The sequence below is a fragment of the Podarcis muralis genome, chromosome 4 (genome assembly GCF_964188315.1).
Source record: "Podarcis muralis chromosome 4, rPodMur119.hap1.1, whole genome shotgun sequence".
Lineage (NCBI taxonomy): Eukaryota > Metazoa > Chordata > Lepidosauria > Squamata > Lacertidae > Podarcis > Podarcis muralis.
In genome coordinates this window covers 4,491,135-4,509,363 of record NC_135658.1, presented here as the reverse complement: position 1 = coordinate 4,509,363, position 18,229 = coordinate 4,491,135, and the positions used below count along the sequence as shown (strand labels likewise).

Genomic DNA, 18,229 nt, shown 5'->3' with positions numbered 1-18,229 from the left:
GAAGGGAGTTGGGTGTGTGTTCATTACCTGTGTTGTTTGTCATTAACCAACATATTTATTATGATATTCTGATGCATTGTTGAATGTTGCTTTGTTTGATTTAAAGTAGTGGTTAAAATTGTGGAAGATTTGGAAAAAAGTGTTCTTCTTTTGGAGTAATATTATAAATTTATATATCAATGGAAAGATAATTTGATCAAGAATGCAATCCAATGAAGTTTTTTCAATTACCCATATTCTATCAAACCATATAGCCAAATAACCAGGAAAAGGAAGCACAACTTGCTTAGGTTGACTTTTGTCAGTGTCTTATGTGATTGCTATCAAGTTGGTCATTTAGTGAGGTTGAAAAACATAATCAAATTTTAAAAATGGCACAAAGAGTTGACTTGTCACCCAGAATGTGATGTAAAATTGTACTATTACGTGAACAAGGCTACAGTTATGAAGAAATTAGATGAAAGATTGGGAAAAACTAAACCAAAGGTGGCCTTTCTATATTTTTGAAGAGGTATAAGGAGACTCAGTCACTACAAAATCAGACTGGTAAAGTCAGGAAATGTTGGGAAAGAAACATTCTGCATAGAAACAGTAAAGATGTTTGTACCTTTAAGAACAGTTTCTGTAAGCTCTGGGTAAATTGGGTACAGCTGGCCATGACTACAAAAGGAGAAAACCTGCAGTTTGAACCTGCCTGCAGGAAAAACACCCACTGTTTGTTGTTTTATAATAAAACCTTTATTAAATTTGGTTTTACACCAGTTTTGTGGTGTCACAGTTTCTGTCATCTGCCACCAGTGGAAAATCCCCCTCTAACAGGTTATGGGCCCAGTCCTGAGTGGGCAGAGACAGAACATGAAAATAACCCAGAGACTAGAAGAAACACAGCGTTTCTCAAGCAGCTGGCTGTGTGGAGGCGCCGGCAGAGAGTGTCTGTTTGAGACTAGGAGCCGAACAATTATTCAAGCCACGTGTGAGTAAAGACTGAGTGGAAAGCTGAAAGCTGGGTGGAGCCATGGCTGGACTTGGACTTGGAGCTGGAGCTCAAGGGGGAGTTTCATATTTTCCAGTAGAGAAACTGGGAGAGTCCAATTATATGTCATGGAGTTTACAGATGCAGGCATTTTTAAAGAAAGAACAATGTTGGACTGTTATTGTTAACCCTCCTGTAAAAGATGAGGATGAAGAAGTAGATGAAGCAGACCAAAGACTGGAGGACAAAGCGTATGCCAATCTAATTTTGAGTTTAGAGAAGTCTCAGTTATCTCATGTGTGAGACCTTGAAACAGCAAGTGAGATCTGGAAAGCACTGAAAGCAATACACATTAGAGACACTGCTGGCAGCAAAATTACTCTGAGAGCTCTGTACCGAGTCAGACTAAGTGAGGGTGAATGTGTTTCAAAACACCTTCAAAGAGACTTCCGGAGGCAGCGCGAACGGCAATGGCTGCCCGCTCCTAATAGGGAGAGGGAAGCTCCGCTGAAAACGGGTCGTCCGCTACGGCAAAGCGGAGACCCACTTAGGAAAACCACAGGTGGCAGAAGCCTGTGGTCTTGAGACCCGGTGGGCGCCAGAAGCAGCCCCCAAAACGCTGAAGGGACCCCGTAAGGGGCTCCGGATCGCGGAGGGGGTAGCAGCGCTGTGGGTCGTTTCGCAGTCAACGGAGCGAAGCCGCGTTGCTGTTGCCGGTGAGCGCTGACCTTTCTTCCTGAAACCTCTAAATTTGGAAAGCTACAACTCGTGAGTAATTTGGATTTTACAAATTTTAAGACTCTTAAGACTTTGAATTTGGCTGAAAGCGGAGCGACGATAAACAGGAAGTCCGTCTTCCGCTAACACTGAACTTGAAAAGTAAAGAGCAGGAGGAGTGGAGATAAAGAGTAAAGTTTTAACCAATCGATCTGGCACCTATTTAAACTATTTTTCTGGGTGGATTAAAGACCTTAAGTTGCTGATTTTTGGATTTATACTGAGACAAGGATATCTTCTTTCTGCTGAACTATTGGATTACAAATTAAACAAGAAACCCAGGTGCTGGAGCTGCCTGAGTAACTGAGCACCAGTCTGCAAACTTGGATACTTTGAATCCAGACTTTGAAATATTCTGAGTTCGAACTTGCTACTTTGAAACATCTGCTGTTTAAGCACTGTTAGAAACATTGTTCTGTTTTAAGCATCAACTCTGCTAAAATCTATCTTTGTGGAGGTCTCTGGACGCTGAATTAGATTTATTAATTTGAATTGGAATTGACTTTCTCCCTAAAGACATTTTAAGCTCCCCCTAGAGGATTTTGGACCGACAGCAGTGACATTGTTTTACTTTCCTTTTCCCGGCCTCCTGCCTGACTGTTGCTATCTGGGCCGTCGCTTTCTCATGGGAACAACTCAGTTTGACCTTGGTTTTTAGATAATTCTGGAATGAGTGGAACAAGAAAAAGGGGAAGAACCAGACAAACAACTTTAACTTTATCTGCAGCCTCACAGCGTAGATCATCTGTGCCTGCTTTGCCTTCCACTTTGCCTCCTGAGGTAGAAGCGGCTTCCCTGTCACAGGCAGAGGAGGGAGAAACGGAGGAACTACAACTGGAAGATATGGCCTCAGGAGCAAGTGGCTCTGGTTTAGAGAAAATTTTTGAAAAATTGGAGGCTTTGGACAGAAAGGTTGATTTGCAAACAGCTAAAATTGACCAAAACACAGAAAGTTTGAATAGATTAACTGGACAAGTTGCACAGAATGTTCAATCTATTGGAGAATTGAAGGAGGCTGTAGGTGAAAATCGGAAATTGGCTGAGGATACTAGCCAAAGACTGGGAGAGCTTGAAAAAGAAATAAGACCACTCAGCAAACAAGTAGGAGAACATCAGATCTATTTCTCTATGACAGAACTGCGGAACAGGGAGGCCAACTTGAGGATACGGTCAATACCAGAAGTGGAAGAAGACAACTTAACTGAGTTTCTGACTAAAGAATTTTCCAAGTTCTGGAATTTAGAGGAAAAAGACTTTAAAATAGTATCTGCTTTCAGGCTTGGAAGACTTATAAGGAAAGAGAAGCCCAGAGACTGTTTGATAATACTGAGATCCAAGGAGGAAAGGGACAAGATTTTGGGCCTGCACTACGGAAAGTCACTGGACATTTTGGATAAAAGAATTGAAATTTACAAGGATATTCCCAAACAATTGCTGGACCTTAGATCTGACTATTCGGAACTAGCAAGACTGCTGAGGAGTAATTCAATTATCTTCAGGTGGGAGTTTCCCCAAGGATTATCTTTTACTTTTAAAGGGAGGAAGACCAAAATTAGAACACTGGAGGATAGAGATAAGTTTTTGGCAGCACACGGAGAAGATCTTCACAAAGGACTTGGAGTACCCCCAGGGCCTGAACTTCTGGGGGAGCCTGCGCCCTCGGATCCTCAAAAACCGGAGAACAAGATTCCACCCCAGCAAGAATAACCAGATTTATTCAGGATGTCTCTGCAACTTTTGAGTTGGAACATAAATGGCTGTAACAGTCCAGAAAAAAGGAGAAAAATTTTTCATATATTAAAAAAGGAACAATTGGACATTATCTGTCTACAAGAAACACATGTGATTAGGCTCCACAGAAAAGTGTTAATAAATAAAAGACTCGGTCAGGAATTTATATCTTCGGACACAGTAAAAAAGAGAGGTGTGGTGATTTACGCAAAAGAGAGCCTTTCACCTAAATTTCTGTTTAAAGACGAACATGGAAGAATCTTGGCAATAGAAATACAATATCAAGGAGAAAAAAATTTGATATTAGGAATTTATGCTCCAAATGAAGGGAAATCGGAATTTTATAAGAAGTTGCACGAGACTATGCTGGATTATCTGGACTACAACAACATCATCATGATGGGAGATATGAATGGAGTCGTATCAACCAACATGGATAAGTCACAGAATCAAAATGTTACTAAAGATGGAAGACTACCAAAGACCTTCTTTGAAATGACAGACAATATGGATTGGATTGATATTTGGAGAGTGAGAAACCCCTTGGGAAGGGAAGGAACATTCTTCTCTGAAGCCCAACTGACTTGGACAAGAATCGACCAAATATGGATAACTAGAGGTCTGGCACCCAAGATTAGAAAGGTGGAAATCTGCCCAAAGACATGTTCCGACCATAACGCACTGAGAATGGACATGACATTGATCCCAACCGGTTCCTTCAGATGGAAGATGAATGATGGCCTGTTTAGAGATCAAGAGATTGCCAAGAAGGCCCAAAAAACTCTAAAGGATTATTTTGAGATTAACATGAACACTACGGTGGAAAAAAGAACTATCTGGGACGCAAGCAAGGCTGTGATGAGGGGGTTCTTGATACAACAGAATACTATAAAGAAAAGGAAACAAAATGAAAGGAAGGACAAAATTCTGGAAAGAATTAAAGAGTTAGAGAAGAAGCTAAGATCTAATCCGAAGTCTCAGCCGATTCTGCGAGAAATTAAACTTCATCAAGCGCAATATTCCAAACTGATAAACCAGGAAATAGAATGGAAGATTAAAATAATGAAACAAAAAACTTTTGAATCGGCTAACAAATGTGGAAAACTGCTAGCCTGGCAGTTGAAGAGGAGACAAAAATTAAATACAGTAACAAATTTAGAGATTGAAGGAAGAAGTATTCAGAACCCCGGAGAGATTAGAAAGTGTTTCCAGAGATATTTCAAAAAATTATATAATCAAGGGCCACAAGATGAAACTGAGATGAAACAATTTTTGGACCAACAAAGCTGTCAGAAGAAAACAGAACAATCCTGAATGGCAAAATAACACGACAAGAGATTGAGCAGGCCATCCAGAACATGAAACAGGGCAAATCGCCAGGGCCAGATGGGTTGACCTCCAAGTATTATAAGATACTGAAAGACTATTTGATACAACCACTGATGGAGGTCGGCAATGAAATTATGGAGGGGAAGAAGGCGCCGGAATCGTGGAAGGAAGCTTTTATCACATTGATACCAAAGTCGGAAACTGAAAAGACACAACTTAAGAACTACCGTCCCATCTCCCTCTTAAATGTGGATTACAAAATATTTGCAGATGTTTTGGCAAGTAGATTCAAGAAAGTTTTAAACGAAGTAATTCACAAAGACCAGGCAGGCTTTCTCCCAGGCAGACATATGTCTGCTAATACAAGGAACATTATAGATATACTGGAACTTTTGCAAACAGACATAAACACTAAAGCAGTTTTAATTTTCATAGATGCGGAGAAGGCCTTTGACAACATATCCTGGAAGTTTATGAAGGGGAATTTAAAAGAAATGGGAGTGGGTCGGGGGTTCGAGAATGGGATTGATGCAATATATTCAGAACAAAAGGCCAAACTGATAGTTAACAATGTGGTTATAGAAGAGTTTAAAATTGAAAAAGGTACACGACAAGGCTGCCCGATTTCCCCACTACTATTTATTTCGGTTCTGGAAGTGCTCCTGAATATGATTAGAGGGGACCGGCTGGTGGAAGGGATCCAGGTCGGAGCGAAACAATATAAACTTAAAGCGTTCGCAGATGACCTAGTTTTGACACTACAGGAGCCAGAATCTAGTACGAAAAGAGTATTACAACTGATCCAGGATTTTGGTCGAGTGGCGGGATTTAAACTAAATAAACAAAAAACTAAGGTCTTGGGGGAAAACCTGACAGATACTGAGTCGGAACGGTTTCAGAGAGAGACAGAATTAACTGTGGTTAAGAAAGTGAAATACCTAGGGGTAAACATAACAGCAAAAAATCTGAGTTTATTCAAAGATAACTATGAAAAATGTTGGTTGGAAATTAAGAGAGACTTGGATAGTAGGTCAAAATTAAAACTTTCATTGTTAGGCCGAATAGCTGCCATTAAGATGAATGTATTGCCAAAAATGTTATTTTTGTTTCAGACATTGCAGATTGTAGACAAAACGGAGTGCTTCCGGAAGTGGCAGAAAGACATTTCCAAATTTGTCTGGCAGGGCAAAAAGCCCAGAATTAAGTTTAAGATATTAACGGATGCGAAAGAAAGAGGGGGCTTTGCCCTGCCAGACTTAAAGTTGTATTATGAAGCCGCAGCTTTCTGCTGGCTAAAAGACTGGCTACTTCTTGAGGACACGGATGTACTGGATCTGGAAGGTTTTAACAATGCATTTGGATGGCATGCATACTTATGGTATGATAAGGTTAAGATTGATAAGGCCTTCAAAGAATGCATGATTTATTTTCACAGTTAAATGAACTTGGGGAACATTTTTCTGAGCGGAGAAAGGTTTATATTGTGCTGTCTTCACTTCCTGAGTCATGGGATAATTTAGTGATGACGTTGGAGGCAATTCTAGAAAGCCAATTAACGATGCATTTCTTAACTGGGTGTTTGCTTGATGAGGAGGAAAGACGCCATGAGAGGAAGCTGACAATCCCTCACCGTAACTCCGGAAATGGGAGGCAGTCCAGTAAAAGATATGCAACTGATGAGGGGCGGCAACATAGTGTTACGAAAAAGGAGCAATGCAGCAGCGAGCTGCAGCTGGCTGGAAAGCCAGACAGGGTGTTGATGTTTGGGACTGTACCGTGGGAACAAAGGGACAGTCTATTCACTGTACTGAGCACCGGATGTTAGCTCAGAGTGTCATCTGACCTGTACTGGAAGTACAGGGGTGGAGTCTCTCTCTCTGCCGTTGGTGTTTAGAGAGTGCAGACATGTTTCTCTGTACTGCTGCAAAAGACAAATAAAGGCATGTAAATACATTTCTGTCTCTCTCTTTCCCCTCCCTGGGGATGGCAGGGAGGAGGGAAAGAGTGGCGTGTTCTTCTAACGTTGAGGAGGATCGCCGATAGAAGATCTCCCCTGTATCCTGCCGGGAGTCGCAGACGGGGAGGTCAACAAGGAACTCAAGCCGGGTGCCTGGAGAGTGGCCAATTCCTCTGATAAGGCTTGAGATTCGGACAACAGTAAGGTGGAAAAATGCAATGAGAGCAGAAAGGAAATCTTTAGCAAAACATAATGTGTTTACTATTGTGCCATTGCCAGAAGGAAAAAAGGCAGTGGACTGTAGATGGGTGCATAAAATAAAACATTTAGCAGATGGTAGTGTTAAGTACAAAGCTAGGCAGGTAGCATGAGGCTTTACGCAAAGAAAAGGTGAAAGTTTTCATAGAATCATAGAGTTGGGATAGACCACAAGGGCCATCGAGTCCAACCCCCTACCAAGCAGGAAACACCATCAGAGCACTCCCGACATATGGTTGTCAAGCCTCTACTTAAAGCCCTCCAAAGAAGGAGACTCCACCACACTCCTTGGCAGCAAATTCCACTGTCGAACAGCTCTTACTGTCAGGAAGTTCTTCCTAATGTTTAGGTGGAATCTTCTTTCTTGTAGTTTGGATCCATTGCTCCGTGTCCGCTTCTCTGGAGCAGCAGAAAACAACCTTTCTCCCTCCTCTATGTGACATCCTTTTATATATTTGAACATGGCTATCATTTCACCCCTTAACCTCCTCTTCTCGAGGCTAAACATGCCCAGCTCCCTTAGTCGTTCCTCATAAGGCATCGTTTCCAGGCCTTTGACCATTTTGGTTGCCCTCCTCTGGACACGTTCCAGTTTGTCAGTGTCCTTCTTGAACTGTGGTGCCCAGAACTGGACACAGTACTCCAGGTGAGGTCTGACCAGAGCAGAATACAGGGGCACTATTACTTCCCTTGATCTAGATGCTATACTCCTATTGATGCAGCCCAGAATTGCATTGGCTTTTTTAGCTGCCGCGTCACACTGTTGGCTCATGTCAAGTTTGTGGTCAACCAAGACTCCTAGATCCTTTTCACATGTACTGCTCTCAAGCCAGGTGTCACCCATCTTGTATTTGTGCCTCTCATTTTTTTTGCCCAAGTGCAATACTTTACATTTCTCCCTGTTAAAGTTCATCTTGTTTGTTTTGGCCCAGTTCTCTAATCTGTCAAGGTCGTTTTGAAGTGTGATCCTGTCCTCTAGGGTGTTAGCCACCCCTCCCAGTTTGGTGTCATCTGCAAATTTGATCAGGATGCCCTTGAGTCCATCATCCAAGTCGTTGATAAAGATATTGAATAAGACCGGGCCCAAGACAGAACCCTGTGGCACCCCACTAGTCACTCTTCTCCAGGATGAAGAGGAACCATTGATGAGCACCCTTTGGGTTCAGTCAGTCAGCCAGTTACAAATCCACTGAGTGGTAGCATAGTCAAGACCGCATTTTACCAGCTTCTTTACAAGAATATCATGGGGCACCTTGTCAAATGCCTTGCTGAAATCAAGGTAGGCTACATCCACTGCATTCCCTTCATCTACCAGGCTTGTAATTCTGTCGAAAAACGAGATCAGGTTAGTCTGACATGACTTATTTTTCAGAAATCCATGCTGACTATTGGTGATCACAGCCTTCCTTTCTAGGTGCTTACAGTTTGTTTAATGATCTGCTCCAGAATCTTCCCTGGTATTGATGTCAGACTGACTGGGCGATAATTATTTGGGTCCTCTCTTTTCCCCTTTTTGAAAATAGGGACAACATTTGGACTCCTCCAGTCTGCCGGGACTTCGCCTGTTCTCCAGGAATTCTCAAAGATGACTGCCAGTGGTTCTGAGATCACATCTGCCAGTTCTTTTAATACTCTTGGATGCAGTTCGTCTGGCCCTGGAGACTTGAATACATCTAAACTAGCCAAGTATTCTTGTACTATCTCCTTAGTTATTCTGGGCTGTGTTTCCTCTGCTGAATCATTTGCTCCAAATTCTTCCGTTTTGATGAAGTTTTGATGAAACCTTTCTCCTACTGCAAGGAGTGAAAGTGTACGTTTACTGCTAGCTATTGCAGCACAACGTGGGTTTAAGGTAAACCATTTTGATATTGAAACAACTTACCTTAATGCAACTTTGCACGAAGAAATTTTTATGAATCATGCACCAGGATCAAACAATCAGCTAAAAATTGGAACAAGTGTCGTGATAATGCTTCGAAAAATCTTGGCTTTAAAAGAAGCTTAGCTGATAATTGCTTGTACACTAAAGGAAAGGGTGATAAACAAGAATTATGTTTATCTTATGTTGATGATTTGCTTTATTCTAGAAAAAATCAAAAGCAAGTGAAAAAATTTGCAGAACAACTAAGAAAGGAATTTAAAGAGATTTGGGGCCAGTAAAAAAAAGTATCTACCGGTAGGTCTAGAAATTGAAGGAACAAACGATGGAAGCTTTTTGTCGAGTCAAAAAGATAAAATAATGGAATTACTTGAAAGAAACAATATGCAAAACAGCAAGGGAGTAAAAACCCCAATGGAAATAGGTTTTTTCAAGAATGAAGGAGAATGCACAGAACCAGTAAATCCTGAAATGTACCATTCAATAGTTGGAAGTTTATTATACATTTCATTGTGGAGCAGACCAGATTTGAGTTATGCAGTTGGAAGACTGAGCAGACTAGTAAGCTATCCCACAGAAAATGCCTGGAAAGGTTTAAAACATATTTTCCAGTATTTAAAGCATACACTTGATTATTGTTTAAGATTACCATCTTCAGGGTCTACAAAATTGCAGTGTTACATCGTCAGCGATTGGGCCAACCTGCCTGAGAGAAAATCAATTTCTGGCATGGTGTTTCAATTTGGGGATTCCTTGATAGGTTGGAAGTCCAAAAAGCAAGGAATCGTAGCCACATCTTCAACAGAGGCTGAATACTGTGCTTTATCGGAGTTGTGTAATGAAATAAAATTTTACGTTCAAATCCTCGGTGATTTTGATATACAATGTGATTATCCAGTTCAAATATGGGAAGACAATCAAGCTGTAATAACTTTGGCAGTGTCTGAGCAGTTTAAAAATAAATCCAAACATTTAGAAATTAAGTATCAAAATATGACTGAAAATGATAAACTAAACCTGATACAGTGGTGCCCCGCAAGACGAAATTAATTCATTCCGCAAGTTTTGTCGTCTAGCGAATTTTTCGTCTTGCGAATCACGAAATCCCATAGGAATGCATTGAAAATCAATTAATGCGTTCCTATGGTCAAAAAAAGTCCAAACAAAGCCAAATTTGGTACAACAACAGTTTATTAACTGCTCTTTAAAGTCACACATACTGTAAAGAGCAGTTCAAAAATTGAAGGGAAAATAAATTAACTTTATAAACATGACAGAAAACCATTTAAAAATCAACAAAGTGCACAACCTTGCCCAATGGTCACAGAAAATCACAAAAATTCCCCAAAAAAACCCCACAAGCTCCCAGATTCCTGCAGAAACCTCTCCAACTGTTCCCCCAGCCAGCCAGCACTCAGAAATTCAAACTCAGAAAAATTTTCAAAAAAAAAAAACCTTGCCCGATGGTCACAGAAAATCACAAAAATTCCCCCAAAAACCCCACAAGCTCCCAGATTCCTGCAGAAACCTCTCCAACTGTTCCCCCAGCCAGCCAGCACTCAGAAATTCAAACTCAGAAAAAATTTCAAAAAAAAAAAAACCTTGCCCGATGGTCACAGAAAATCACAAAAATTCCCCCAAAAACCCCACAAGCTCCCAGATTCCTGCAGAAACCTCTCCAACTGTTCCCCCAGCCACTCAGCCCACAGAAATTCAAATCCAGATTTTTTTAAAAAAAACAGCAGTGGCCCAATGGTCACAGAAAATCATAAAAATGCAGAAAAAACACACAAGCTTCCAGATTCTTGCAAACCCCTCCCCAACACCAAGTCCTTGAATTCCAAACACCCCAACCCAAAATCCAACCCCCCCAAAAAAAGTTTTAAAAGCTTAACTTACCAAATGGCTGCAAAAGAAGTTTTGGAAAAGCTTCAAAAATCACCAAAGTCTTTAAAAACCTCAAAAAAGGCTACTATGTACACTGCGTTCTATGAGTTGCTCCTCGAAGTCAAGTCGCAACTGTATTAATGGTGTTAAGAAAAGGGAAACAAACTTGCAAGACGTTTTCGTCTTGCGAAGCAAGCCCATAGGGAAATTCGTCTTGCGGGGCAAATCGCAAACGGAAAAACCTTTCGTCTAGCGAGTTTTTTGTCTTGCGAGGCATTCGTCTTGCGAGGTACCACTGTAATGCTAAAATATTGTGAGAGTATGCAAAATGTGGCTAATATATTTACGAAAGCACTAACTTTTGAGAAACATGCACAACTAGTGGCAAAATTAGGAATTGTTGTGTATGATGTATAAATATGTTTTGTATATGTGTAAAGTACTGTTTTGTTTCTGTCTCTGTCTGAATGAGAGGGGGTGTTGGGAAAGAAACATTCTGCACAGAAACAGTAAAGATGTTTGTACTTTTAAGAACAGTTTCTGAAAGTTCTGGGTAAATTGGGTACAGCTGGCCATGACTACAAAAGGAGAAAAGCTGCAGTTTGAACCTGCCTGCAGGAAAAACACCCACAAGCTTTGCTGTTTGTTGTTTTATAATAAAACCTTTATTTAATTTGGTTTTACACCAGTCTTGTGGTGTCACAGTTTCTGTCATCTGCCACCAGTGGAAAATCCCCCTCTAACAGGAAAAGGTGCACAAAGGCAAGTGACGGTTGAAGAATGGAGAGACTGTGCCTACATGACAGAAAAAAGTCATTTGGGTGTATACAAGACGATATGGTGCAATGTAATGGGAAGATGAGTGCAAGGACTGGTCTAAATGTTAGAATTCTAAGGGAAAAGCCATTGTTATCTGTCAGGAAACTGACATCGGAGCAGAGTGGAGAGGCTAGGCTCCCCAATGATGCCGGAGAGGGAACCAGTACAGGGGTAGAGAGGGCTTCCGCTGGGGAAGAAAGCCAAGGTGACACCAGGAAGAAAGAAGGGATTGAGAGCACCAAGACTCTTCAAGTGAGGTCAGTGAGGAGAGTGGAGGACCACTGGTAGGGACGCCCACTCTGCACAGAAGGCTTCCACGCAGAGAGGCGAGACGGAGGTTGTCCGTGAAGGAATTCTTATGTTGGAAGAAGTTTAGGAAACGCCCACTGACGGATTCTGCCAGCGACTGAAGCAGTCGTGCCCAAGGGGGGCTGCTCAGCCGGGGGGGAAACGCAACCGCCTCACGCAGTTTGGAGCAGGTGGAGGTTTACACACAAGCAACCCCAATTCCCATGATAGCAATCCGTCAGTCTCTTACGTTGCTTGTGTGAAAGAGGACAGGTGCATCGTCATGAGTCAAACCGGAGGAGCCGGCGCAGGAGAGGGGGCCAAGGGAGGACCAAGTCTGGAGGAGAGAAACCGAGATTTGGAACAGCAACTGGCCCTACTAGCGGCGCGGCTGGATGAAAGGAGGACTCAGGATGCCCAGGGGAAGATTACCCCCATCGCAAGGAAGGTACCAGGACTAGTGCAGAAGTTTGGGGGCAACCCCAGAGATTATAATGCATTTAAAACAGAGGTGCAGTATGCACTGGACCTGCAGTATGATGACTTTGCAGACGATGGGGGGAGAGTCGCTTTTGTGGTGGGGCACCTGGAAGGGCGGGCCAGAGATTGGGTCCGGCCCTTGATGGCGGCGGAGAATGCTGCTTTGAAGGATCTGAGAAAGTTTTTTAGCGCCATGGACCACATGTTCTCGAGTGATGTGGAACAAAGTGTAACTCGCAAGGAACTGATGGGGTGCAAACAAGCGAACCAGTCAGTGAGAGAGTACTGGTCGCGATTTGCAATGTTGATCCATAAACTCGGGTGGGATCTCAGTTCCGAACCCGTGCAAATGTTATTTGAGGAAGGTTTATCTTCTTGGGTGTGAGATGAACTTTCCCGCTCACCCTGCCCGGAGTCGATGGACCAGCTGACTAAGTTGGCGCTCGCTGTGGGAGTTAGGCAAGAAACGCGCGCTCTGGAAAGGCAGGAAGGCAGAGGAGAGCGTTGGCATGACAACCGCATTCCAGACGTGCCGGCGTCAACGGTGCCACCCGAGGAGCCAATGGAGATTGGAGGAGCGCGCGCGCGGGGTTTCAAACTCCAGCGAGGTCCGTAAGAAGGAGGGGAAAGCCAACAAGAAGTGTTTCCTCTGCCAGCAACCGGGACATTTTGCCAGAGTGTGCCCTCAGAAGAAGGCGTGGCAGGGAATGGTGGGGGCAGTGGGGAGTGAGGAGGAAAGGGCTAAGTCACCGGGAAACGAGAGTGCTTGGCTGCAGGAAAAAGGGCACAGCAGCCAGGCGAACAACCAGTAGAAGTGCCCAAACCAGACCCCCCTCGAGCTGCCATAGTGATAGAGGTGGTGCTAGAACTCCCAAACGGACACCTGATCAAAGTGAAGGCGTTGCTGGATTCAGGCACCTCTTGTAACTTCTTTAGCAAGGATTTTGCGCTGGAACACCAGCTCCAGGTGGTGCCGCTAGAACATCCTTTGCAAGTAACAACCATTGATGGGAGAGAACTATTGGGGGGGAAGTGACCCACCAGACTCCGCCCATGAGAATTACAGTTTCCAGACACACAGAGACAATTGCCTTCCATGTAGCCACCTTAGCAGGACCACCGATCATACTGGGAATGAGTTGGCTAGCATTGCACGACCCAGTGGTAGGGTGGCACCAGCGGACAGTGACCTTTGGTTTGGCTCACTGCGTAGAGCACTGTCACGGGGGGGGGGGGGACCCAAGGATGGCAGTAGCCAGAGTGGCAGGGATGGCGGTAGGGGAAAAGGGAAAGGTACCACCTCAATATGCAGACTTAGAAGAAGTTTTTAGCGAGAAGGAGGCAGATAGACTACCCCCCCACAGGCCCTTTGACTGTCAAATCAACCTACTCCCAGACGCAGCTGCCAGTGGGAAAGTTGTACACCATGTCAGATAGAGAGGTGCAGGAGTTGCGGAAGTTTATAGACAAGAACCTGAAGAGAGGGTTTATACGAGAATCCAGGGTGGTGGGAGGTAGTCCAGTGTTCTTTGTGGACAAACGAGACTCCAAGGAGCCTAGGCTTGTAGTTGATTACCGCGGGTTAAACTGGGTGTCGGAACCCGTGGCCTTCCCTATGCCCAGAATTGACGACATCTTGACCAGGGTAAGGAAGGGGAAGGTTTTTACCAAGCTGGACCTGCGGGGGGCATACAATTTGATAAGGATGAGGGAGGGGGATGAATGGAAAACCACCATGTTCACTCCTCTGGGGGCCTTTGAGTACTTAGTTATGCCCTTCGGATTACAATCCGGTTCAAGCACCTTTCAAGCATTTATGCATCACGTGCTCGGGTCAATTGCATGGCGTTCTTGGACGACGTGTTGATCTACTCAGAGAATGAGGAGCAGCATGTGAAGGACGTCAGGGAGGTGCTGAAAAGACTGCAGGAGCACCAGTTGTGGGTCAAGCTGGAGAAGTGCCAGTTCCACGCCCGAGAGGTGGAGTTCCTGGGTTACAGGTTGTCGGACAAAGGCTTAGCCGTGGACCCAGGCAAGGTGCAAGCAGTGCTAGAATGGAAGCCTCCGAAGAACCGGAAAGACGTGCAAAGGTTCTTGGGGTTTGGAAATTTCTATAGGAAGTTCATCAAGAACTTCGCCCATTTGACGGCACCCATAACGGATTGTCTCAGCAGCAAGAAGAAGTTTGAATGGACGGAAGAGGCACAGCGGTCTTTTGAAAAGCTTAAGAATGCGTTCGCCTCGGAAGAGCAACTCCTACATGTAGATCTACGGAAGCCGATGAGGCTGGAAACCGACGCGTCAGACAGAGCGGTGGGGAGCATATTGCTCCAGCCGGGAGATAAGGGAATGTGGAAGCCGTGCGCCTTTTTCTCAAGGAAACTGAACAAGTCAGAACAAAACTACACGGTGTATGATCGGGAGCTGCTGGCTATCCACGAGGCCTTTCGGCGCTGAAGACATTTTTTGATAGGTGCACAACACAAGATCCAGGTGTGCACTGACCACAAGAACCTAGAATATTGGAGAACTGCACGAGTGTTGAACCAAAGACAGGTGCGATGGGCACAGGAGTTCTCCAAGTTTAATTTTGAGATTAGGTATGTGCCGGGGAAGGAAAATGTCAGAGCAGACGCTCTATCACGTAAGCCAGAGTACTCGGAAGGGGAGGGAGTGCCTGAAGTGCGGCATGTCATACCCGAGGACCAATGGGTGTGGGGGGGAGTGTTGGTAGGGAGACAAGAGCTAGCTGGGTTGACGAGGGAGGACCAATATGCACAAACCAAAATCAGGGAAATCCGAAATGCCGGAGATAATCGGGGGGATTTGAGGTTAAGGATGGGGCTTTGTACTACAAGGGTGCGCTGTACATACCAGAGGGGGATTTGAGGAGAAGAATACTCAAACAACTACATGACAGCCCCACAGCAGGACATTTTGGCCAACACAAAACAATGCTTCTGGTAACCAGGGAATTCTGGTGGCCACGGGTGAGGGAGGATGTCAAAGAATACGTACGTGGATGCCAGCGCTGCCAGCGAGCAAAGGGAGAGAGGGCAGTGCCAGCGGGGTTACTGGAGCCTTTGCCCACGCCAGAGAGACCATGGGAGGTGGTATCAGTTGATTTTATGACTGATTTACCCAAGGCCAGGGGGAAGACGGCGGTAATGGTGGTAGTTGACCTGATGACCAAAATGTGCCATTTTATTGCTTGCTTGCATGCGGTCTCGGCTGAAGAGACAGCCAAGCTGTTTGTAGAGCATGTGTTCAGGTTGCATGGCACCCCCTTGAGGATTGTATCCGACAGAGGCCGGCAATTTACGTCCAGATTCTGGAGAAAGCTGATGAGCTTGCTGGACGTTGAGGTGAGCTTCTCGACGGCGAGACATCCAGAGACCAACGGACAAGCAGAAAGAGCCAATAGCATACTCCAACAATACTTATGTTGCTATGTCAACAACAGGGAGAACGATTGGGTGGACAAATTAGCGTTGGCGGAGTTTGCATACAATAACGCGGAACATGTATCCACGGGGATGAGCCCATTTATGGCGAATTACGGGTGTCACCCCAGGGCCTTTCCCGGGGAGGGGGAGGGGAGGTGGAGTGTTCCAGCGGCAGAACATTTTGTGGAAGAGATGGAGGCTTTACACCAACAGCTTAAAATTAATCTAGAAAGAGCAAAGGAAGAGTACAAGAGGCAGGCAGATAAGCACCGCAGAGAAGGGGAAACCATAAGAGTGGGGGACCAGGTGTGGTTGTCTACCAGAGGGTTACCGTTCAAAGGAGGGTGTAAGAAATTACGGCCCGAAAGATTGGGTCCGTTCGAGGTAACCCAACAGGTGAATCCGGTAGCTTTTAGGCTCAAATTGCCTCCCAACATGAAATTGCATCCGGTATTCCACAGGTCCTTGCTCTCACCGTTCAGGGAGGGAAGGGAACAGCTGAGTCAAGAAGGAGAATCGCCCTTGCATCCACAGATGGAGGAAAGGGAACTCAGCGGGCATGCAGCTGAAATTCTCGACTCAAGATGGAAAGGGGGGCAAGTGGAGTATTTGGTAGCTTGGGAAGGGGAGTCAGAAGCAGAAAACACCTGGGTTCCAGCAGAAGAGGTTGGGGATGAGTATATGCAGGTTGCTTTCCATCGCAGGTACCCGAGGAAACCCAAACCAAGAGAGAGGTTCTGGGAGGAGCAATTTGGGACCACAGATGATGATGAAGAGTTTGTGGGATTTCCTGACTCAGAGGAGGGGGAAGGGGAATTGTTCGAAGGGGAAGAATCCGACGGGGAAGATTGGGGAGTGGGAAGACACAGCAGCAGATGGAAAGGGGTGTTTGAATCATCAGATGGAGAGGATAGTTCCTTCCGGGGGTTCCCAGTGTCTCCGTCCAAGGAAGGGGCGGGGGAGGAGGAGGGCCCTGGGAGGGAGGTTGATGTCAGGAAACTGACATCGGAGCAGAGTGGAGAGGCTAGGCTCCCCAATGATGCCGGAGAGGGAACCAGTACAGGGGTAGAGAGGGCTTCCGCTGGGGAAGAAAGCCAAGGTGACACCAGGAAGAAAGAAGGGATTGAGAGCACTTCGGAGGGGAGGCTCCAAGACTCTTCAAGTGAGGTCAGTGAGGAGAGTGGAGGACCACCGGTGGGGACGCCCACTCTGCGCAGAAGGCTTCCGCGCAGAGAGGCGAGACGGAGGTTGTCCGTGAAGGAATTCTTATGTTGGAAGAAGTTTAGGAAACGCCCACTGATGGATTCTGCCAGCGACTGAAGCAGTCGTGCCCAAGGGGGGCTGCTCAGCTGGGGAAAACGCAACCGCCTCACGCAGTTTGGAGCAGGTGGAGGTTTACACACAAGCAACCCCAATTCCCATGATATTATCTCTCAAGCAAAGGTTGGAAAGATTAAACCCGTGTTAACTGGACAGCGGAACAATGGGACACTACCTTGCTTGGTAGTGATGGCATGAAATACGCGAGTTTCTTTAATTGGAGAAGAGAAGAATCAGAGAAGATTTACACCCTACTTGCATTACACCGACCGTGAAACACCCAGACAGTGTGATGATCTGGGGTTGTATGGCAGCAAAGGGTGTGGGCAGAATTTGCGTCATTAATGGGAATATAAATGCTCCAAAATGCATAAACGAAATATTTGAGCCCAAACTGAAGTGTTCCGCAGGTGATCTTTTCCCAGATACTAAAGCATTTATATATATTTAATATATATAATTCCAAAATGGCGTCGTCGTTAGTGGTAGCGTCGACTTCAGCTCCGCATCAGTTGATGCTGTTTTTATTATTTTTATCACTTTTTATTAGCTTTTATCAGCCTCAGTATTTTATCTTTGTTATTTGGCAGCTATTAATTTACAATGCTTGAGCCAAGGGCATGAGTTAAAAGCTTTAGAGAAAGTCTGGAAAGTTCTGGAGATTAGACGCCTATCGTGGGCTTCCTTGATTTACAACATAAATTAGCAGCGGCTCTATCTCTGGGAAATGCCTAGGAAAAAGAAACGACCGGCCTCATCTCCACAAGTGAGCCCACAGAAGAGCAAGCAGAGCAAAATGAACAATTTTGTAAGAGCACAGAATTCAGAACTCACTGCACCAAACAGAACTCATTCCCAGGTAGGTGGGGATGCTTTAATGGGTGGAGATCACCCAGCAGAGAATGCTGAGATGAGCGCTCATGAACTACCATCTGAGGGGGCACCGCTCTATGCGGAAATCCTGGCGGACCACTCCCTGCTGACTGCAAGAACAGTGGAGGAAATTAACATCGAATTAGAAAAGGTAACGTCTCTCCTGACGGGGTTGGTGCTCCTGGCAGCCAAAAATAGCCCACTCAGTACTA

The 18,229-nt window shown here is 44.9% G+C and overlaps 2 protein-coding genes across 2 annotated transcripts in view; one reads left to right on the top strand and one right to left on the bottom strand.

Moving 5' to 3' along the window:
- LOC144327627 (uncharacterized) overlaps positions 1 to 18,229 on the top strand; it is a 365,071-nt gene that overhangs the window by 95,092 nt on the left and 251,750 nt on the right. The gene's annotated exons all lie outside the window — the stretch shown is intronic.
- Positions 1 to 18,229, bottom strand: part of LOC114595488 (uncharacterized) — a 29,216-nt gene that overhangs the window by 2,434 nt on the left and 8,553 nt on the right. The window lies entirely within an intron of this gene.